Source organism: Physeter macrocephalus, chromosome 15 (assembly GCF_002837175.3).
Source record: "Physeter macrocephalus isolate SW-GA chromosome 15, ASM283717v5, whole genome shotgun sequence".
Taxonomy (NCBI): Eukaryota; Metazoa; Chordata; class Mammalia; order Artiodactyla; family Physeteridae; genus Physeter; species Physeter macrocephalus.
This window is the reverse complement of record NC_041228.1, coordinates 73,078,504-73,086,127: the sequence shown is the minus strand read 5'-3', so window position 1 is coordinate 73,086,127 and position 7,624 is coordinate 73,078,504.

Sequence of the window (7,624 nt, the reverse complement as noted above, 5' to 3'; positions counted from 1 at the left end):
GAAATTGGGCTTCCCTGGTGGTGCAGTGGTTGAGAGTCCGCCTGCCGATGCAGGGGACGCGGGTTCGCGCCCCGGTCCGGGAGGATCCCACGTGCCGCTGAGCGGCTGGGCCCGTGAGCCACGGCCGCTGAGCCTGCGCGTCCGGAGCCCGTGCTCCGCAACGGGAGAGGCCGCGGCGGTGAGAGGCCCGCGTACCGCAAAAGAAAGAAAGAAAGAAAGAAAGAACTGTGCTTGCTGCTGAATCCCGGTAGGCACCTGCATTGGGCAAGGGTCAGGCTAGAGCTTCAAAGTGCTTTCGTCCTTATGACCTTGTGATTCTTTCACTCGTGGGGAGATTTTGTGTGTCCTTCTTTGCAGTAAGTGAAACCACGATGTGAGAAACCAGCCCTAAATTGGCCTAGTCTTCTGGCCTGGGAGCCCTTTGGGAGGGATCTGGGCACCTGGGCTGGGACTGGCTGTTGGTGGTGATGACAAGTGAGACTGGTGTTTTGGGCAGGTCAGGAGAGAGAGCCTGGAACCAAAGACACTCTGGCCAGGCCCAGAAGGGTGTTCCCGGAAAGCTCTGGAAGCTGGCGATGCACCGGCCGAGGGCGACTCAGTCACGTGAGGGGGGCTGAGGCTGGTGGGACGGGGCTGGCTTTTGGCGCAGGTGGATTCCTGCCCCCGAGAAGCAGCTGCCCCAATTTTCACAAAAGAGAAGAGAGAACCCTTGTCGGTGTCCTTCCTTCCATGAGAGACACTGCATCTTGTAGCACCTGCCCTTCTGTGCGGCAGAGCCCAGCCTACTTGTCAGTTTTTCTCACGGGATCCACCTGTCCATGGGCGTACTTAGTAGTGAGACCCCCCCGGGCTGATCCAGGGCTGTTACCCCCAGGTTAGCGGCTGCTCAGCCAGCTGGACGCCTCCGATGCCCTGGGAGGGGGGCGGGGTTCGCTCCTGTGATGGGGCCTCTAGTGTCCCTGCTGGGACTCGATGCCTGACTCCCATGATGCTGAGGGGGTGGCTTAGGGTGCACGCAGCATGTCATTAGTGCAGCGTGACGCAGGGCGTGTGGTTTCATCTACCACGGGGGATGCATGATTCTCCTGCTGCCATTTAGCCCAGCATGAGATGCAGCTTTTGTGGGGTGGGCCTCACAAAGGACAGTCTTCCCTTACAGAAAGGCCTGGGCAGCGTGGCTCTGTTTATGGAAATCAGTGAGATTCTGAATGGGAAGAGAGATAACTGCCAATGTCCAAGTCCTGTGAGAACCAGCGTCCTTCTACGGCACCGTGGGGGGCAGGGGGTCTCGTGTCAGCCTGGAGGTTAGAGCTTTTATGCATGTGAAGCGTCACCTGAGGGCCAGGTGCTGTGCTTGGTCCCGGAGACACCAAGAGATATCGCCCTCGAAGACCTAGTAGCCTATGGGGAAGGCAGACCGGAAAGCAAACAATCTCGAGGGAGTTAAATACATGCCAGAGAGACAGATGTAAAAAGATACAGAGGTGGAACGGAGAGGAATCACATCAGTTGTGCACAGGAGGCAGCGCTAAGGAAATCTCCCCAGCAGAGGCGAGTGCTGAGTGAGTATAGATCAGCCATGTGGACAAAGGGGCACGAAGGCCAGGAAGAAGACGCGGCACGTGCAAAGGCGTGACGGCACAGAGCTGCATGTTCCTTGATGTTGCAGGTCGTTCTCTGTGACTGGGAATCAGGGTGGTGGGCAGACAGGCAGGGGCCAGGCCGCGGGGGCCTTTCCTGTGATGCCGAGGAGCCTGACGTCAGGCTCCTTTCACCCTGCGAAGAAGCAACATCTTGGAGGGCTTTGGATCCAGGAGTCACGGAGGGCCTCTGCTAAGGAGTTGGGAGGTTGCTCTGGCAAACTATGTTGGAAGGATTGGAAGGGGCAAGACTGGAGTTCGCTAGCCCAGGTTAGGGGGCCTTTGTGATGGAGAGTCCTCGGGATGAAGGCTTGGATGAAGGCACTGGCTAGGGGGAGAGTTCAGGGGTGCTCTTGGGTGTCAAGGGTGGACACCATAGGCTCTCACGGCCAGCTGCAGAAAATGAGGGAGAGAAGGGGAGAATGATGTTCTCGAGGTCTGAATTGGGTGACCAGGTGCATTGTGGTGCTGACAAGCCGGGAAAGGTGTCTAGAAGTTGCTTGTTTCCCGTTGAGGTGGTCAAGTGTGTGGGGAGAAAAAGTAGAGATAGTGAGTTCAGTGGAGCTTAGCTTTGGACACGGTGCCCGTGAGGTGTTTATGGGATGTTCAGGAGGAGCGCCCAGCAGGCAGCTGGGTACATAGTGGAGCCACACGTCATTAGCATATGTAGTGTATGCAAATCCAACTGCACACAGCACATAGACACAGAGATAGGGAGGTCCAGAGAGAGGAAACACTAGTTTAAAAAGTGCCGTTTGTGCAACTCTGCTCGCGAGCATATGCCCAGTGGGGAGCAGTGGGTGCAGGCATTAACCGTCCGTTTTCTCAGTGGAGCCGGGGGCCTTTCAGAGTGTGAGGGTCGGCCTGATGGTGGCTCTGGGGCAGGGCTTTAATGGTTTTAGGACTTCCCTGGCAGTCCAGCGGTTAAGACTCCACGCTCTCACCGCCAAGGGCCCGGGGTCAAGCCAGGGTCAGGGAACTAAGATGCCACAAGCTGCGTGGCTAAAAATTTGTTTTAGAAAGAATATTTCATGACATGTGAAAATTATATGAAATTCAAATTTCAGTGTTTATAAATAAACTTTTAGGGGACTGCAGCAACACTCTTTTTGGTTGGTGAGTTATCTATGGCTGCTTTAGCGATATACTAGCAAAGTTAAGAAAGAGACAGTTTTGCTCCCAAAGATTTTTACTATTTTGCCTTTTACAGATAAAGTGTGCTGATCCCTGCTCTAGGGCCTAAAGACACATTGCTGTAGTAACATACCACTAAGCACAAGCCAAACTCAGTATGCATTTGTACACATATGTTACTGGACATGCATGTATAGAAAAATCCTTGTCTATTTTGTGAATGATTTAAGGACTTTTCAAGGGTATTTTTAGTTGGATGCAATTTTTGCCACATATGCTGGCTTCAAAACATCTTTGCCATGTAAAGTATCTGGGATGGAGATACCTATTTGGGAATCAATAGACTAAAATCTGTATTAGTTTCCTATTGCTACCATAACTAATTGGCACAAAGTTCATGGCTTAAAATGATACAAATTTATACGCTTCCAGTTCTGGGGGTCAGAATTCCAAAGTAAGTCTCACTAGGCTAAAATCAAGGTGTTGTCCGGGCTTTTCTGGGGTCCTAGGTAACACACATGACAACACATTTTCTTGCTTTTCCCACTTTTAGTGGTTGCCCAAATTCCTTGGCTTGTGGCCCCTTCTCCATCTTCAAAGCAGCAACCACAGTGGAGTCTTTGTCACATCACACCAGTGTGGCACTGACTCTTCTGTCTCACCCTTTTACTTATAGGACATTCGGTCCACTGGATAATCCAGGATATCCTTCCTATCTCAAGGTCAGCTGATTAGCAACTGTAATCCCCCTTTGCCATGTGACAGGTTATGGAAGTTAGGACGTAGACACCTTTGGAGGACCATTATTCTGCCATATTCCATGAGTGGAGATATACATTTGGGAATCAACTGCCTTGGGGTGGTATTTAAAAGCAAGAGCGTGGACGGCATCCTGGAAAGTACATAAAACAAAAAGAGCCCTAAGGAAAAATCCTTGATGTACACCTGGATTTAAGTGGCACAAGAAGATGATCTTGAAAAGTAGACTGAAACTGGAGGAGGGCAAGGAAAGTATGTAATCAAGAAAGCCAGGGGAAGAGTGGTCCAAGGAGGGAGGCAAATGCTCCATCGAAGTCAGGGGAGATTCAGATGGAAGCGTGCCCGTTAGATTTGGCAGTTAGCGGTGGCAGTGTTGCCTGACGGCCTGGGGAGGCCCGTGATCCATGCACCTGTCCCCTTCCAAATGCCTGCGATTTGTCTGGGGATCAAGAGTGGAGCGTGCCGCGCCAGCCTCATGTGAGCCGCCATTTTCCCATTTGGTCCGGGGCGGGGGCTTGATTCAGTTTGTGTCAATGAGAAGCGCTCACAAGAATGCGATTTTGGCTGGGAATCCTGGGAAAGATTTTAATGTGAGAATTTGCCAGGCCTTTAGCTTCAGTAGCCTTCTTTAGACCCCAGTGAAAAGGACTCATGGTAACGGAGACTATGTGATGGAGAAAGGGAGAGAGGAGACAGAGCACGAGAAAGGAGAGGTTGAGAAAAGATACATTGGTTCTGGTGACATCATTCGAACCCTGATCAAGCCACGTTTGGACCTCTCGCTTTGGGAACCAATATATTTGTTTTTATTTTGCAATATCTTTGTGTTTATTTCAACCGGAGCCAGGCTTTCTGTCACTCAAACCAAATGAGCCCTAACCCACCTAGAGGCCTCTGGAGTTTTTTTGCACGTGCAGAGTCGGTGAGTAGAGGCTTAAAAATGCATTTCACAACAGAAGAGTAACTCTGCTAGAGGTTACATGCCTTGGTGACCACTGTAAGTTAAGCATGAAGCCACTGGGAATGCTCAGGGAGTGCTCCAGTCCCAGTCCTCACTCTTCTGGGCTCTTCCACTGACTCTGGCTACAACTGCTGGGGGCAGCGGTACTCCAAGTATGAGCTCCACACCAACGGCGTCCGCGTCACCTGGCAATTGGTTAGAAACCAAAGTTCTTGGATTTTCCCAGTCCTAGTGAATCAGAAACTCCAGGGATTTGGAGGCACAGTTGTCTGTATTTTAATGATCCTGCAAGTGAAGACACCGAAGTTTGAGAACCACTGCTCTCAGGCTGCTATTTCTGACTCTTGCCAGGTATAGTATCACCGGAGGGTCATGTGGGATGCATGTGGAATTCAGTGGATCTTGATGTCAAGGCCTGAGATTTGATTTCCCTGCTGACATTGTAACAGGGAAGGGCCAAATCTGATTATATGTGGATCTGTTTCTTTTACTTTAACCTTTGCTTTCCGCTGCTTTTGTTCACGAAAAGGATACTGTCTATACATAATGGCCTGCCTCGGGGCACCCGGCCCCTCTGCCTGAATGCTAAACCAAAGCGCCTTTGTTCAGGGAGACACCAGGACCCTGTCCACCTGCCGATGGCTGCAAGAAAGAAGAAATTAACACATCCCCTCCCCGAGGCTGGCCATTCCAGGCGATATTTGCAAAACTTACGGGTTTTACTTTACTTCCTCACCTCCTCCCCCTCTCTGTGCTATAAAAGAAACTGGCATCCAAACCCGATAAGATGGTTGTTTTAAGACTTTAAGTCTGCCATCTTCTCGGTCTGCCGGCTTCCCGAATCAAGTCGTCTTCTCTGCCTCAGCACCTCATCTCCCAATTCATTGGCCTGTCGTGTGGCGAGCAGAGCCCGCTTGGACTCGGTAAGAACATGGTGCGCTCAAATTCTTAGCTCTGAGCTCCTGGTTCACTGCAACACCATTTCGTGATATAAAGTTGAGACACAAGTCTGGGTTTCCCGGAAGCGCCAGAGTACAGAGATTTGTGAGCTTGGGTTTCTCCTCTGAAGACTGTAATAGTCGATTAGGTCTCTTTAATCACTGCTATTTAACCCTACTGATACCTAAGGAAGTGTGACACAGGGACGGAACGTGATGAATGAAGTAGCATCTCATATTTCCTAGTAACGTGGGGTATGTGAAAGTGGACATCACCTATATAAGATGGGAAATGAGACTTCAATTACTGATCCCCATCAGACCCAGGACTTGCCCAGACTGGGAGGTATGAAGGGGTCTGAATTATAGGTGACCCTTAATATTCAAGGGGGCCTGCTTCAGAGATGGAGAAATCCACCGGTACTCCCAAGATGGAGAGGAGGATGATCTTTAGAAGGGCTAGACCACTTTACTCAGAGGTGGGAGGTTAGTTCCCGCTTGTACCAGGTGCTTTGGCCTTTCTTCTCAAAGCAGAGCAAACGTTAACGTAATGCGAAAATATAGGCTTAAAGTCATGGAGCCCGGGTCTGAATCTTAGGGCTGTCACTCAGTTGCTGTGTGACCTCAGGTATGGAACCACCTGAGCCTCAATTTCCCATTGAGAAAATGGGGATCGTGATCTGTGGTTGGCATGAGGTTCAGAAGGGATATGAGCCGCACCTGTGGCACGTACAAGGGACTCAGGCAATTTTCCTCTCCTCTAAGCCCCTCTGCGGAGCTCCCACACTCTCTTCTTTCCTTGTGTACCCACTGTCCTAACAGCTCTCTCCTGGGTCGCAATTCTTGTACTCCTGCCAGACCTGTCCTCTGCCAAGTTCCCAAGTCTCCAGAACCTCTCTCTCCTCTCCTCCAAAAATCACTTCCCTTTTCACAGGTAGCTAGGCTTGAAGTGGCCAGCAGAATCTAATTTAAAAAGTTGAAGGTCCAGGTGAACTTGACTCGCCAAAGCCTCCCAGGAGGTGATGCTGTGTCCTTCCCAACCATCACAGGAGCAGATTAAGTCATAAGACTCTGAGTTGGCAGGTACAAGGAGATGGTTGGGGCAGGTAGGTGCTTCTGGGACCCCTCTGGTGTGTGCATTCTTTCCTGCCTTCATTCATTCACTCATGCAATGAACATGTGGTGAGTCTCAAGTGTCTCCAGGTACTGTGCAGGCTGTACGGGATGGAAAGATGACTCAGACAGTCCTGGAATTCAAGAAGCTCATACATAGAGGGCAGACAGACTCCTAAGCAGACACTTAGGAAACTCCTGAAGGAGAAGAGGCCTTCAGGAAGGCTTGAGTCTTGGATAAATAAACAGATGAAGGGGCCAGGAGAGGGTCTAGTAGGTAAAGGGATTAGCATTACCACTGGCAGAGATCAGACACAGGGTGTGCACGGGAGAGCCCCGGGGGTTCCATCGCTGCTTTGTAAAGCTTGCGAAGATGCTTGAAGAGGCAGTGGAGAGCTAGGCAGAGGCCTGCTGATTTTATCTGAGACGTAGGTAGGGAGCCCCTTAAAGCATTCACCGGGCAGGAAGTGGCTGATCAGAGATAACTAAATTTCTAGCTAGCTTACCCCATGCTTAGCACTGTATGAAGAGCTTTATGGTTTTTTTTTGTTGTTTGTTTGTTTTTTTGCGGTACGCGGGCCTCTCACAGCTGTGGCCTGTCCCGTTGCGGAGCACAGGCTCTAGGGCGCAGGCTCAGTAGTCATGGCTCACGGGCCCAGCCGCTCTGCGGCATGTGGGATCTTTCCGGACCGGGGCACGAACCCGTGTCCCCTGCGTCGGCAGGCGGACTCTCAACAATTTTATTTTTATTTTTTAATTTTTTTAATTTTTTATTTAATTTATTTATTTATGTTTTTTTTTTGGCGGTAGGCGGGCCTCTCACAGCTGTGGCCTGTCCCGTTGCGGAGCACAGGCTCTAGGGCGCAGGCTCAGTAGTCATGGCTCACGGGCCCAGCCGCTCTGCGGCATGTGGGATCTTTCCGGACCGGGGCACGAACCCGTGTCCCCTGCGTCGGCAGGCGGACTCTCAAGCACTGTGCCACCAGGGAAGCCCAGCAGGTATTTTTTTTTTTTTTTTTTTTTTTTTTTTTGCGGTACGCGGGCCTCTCACTGTTGCGGCCTCTCCCGTTGCGGAGCAC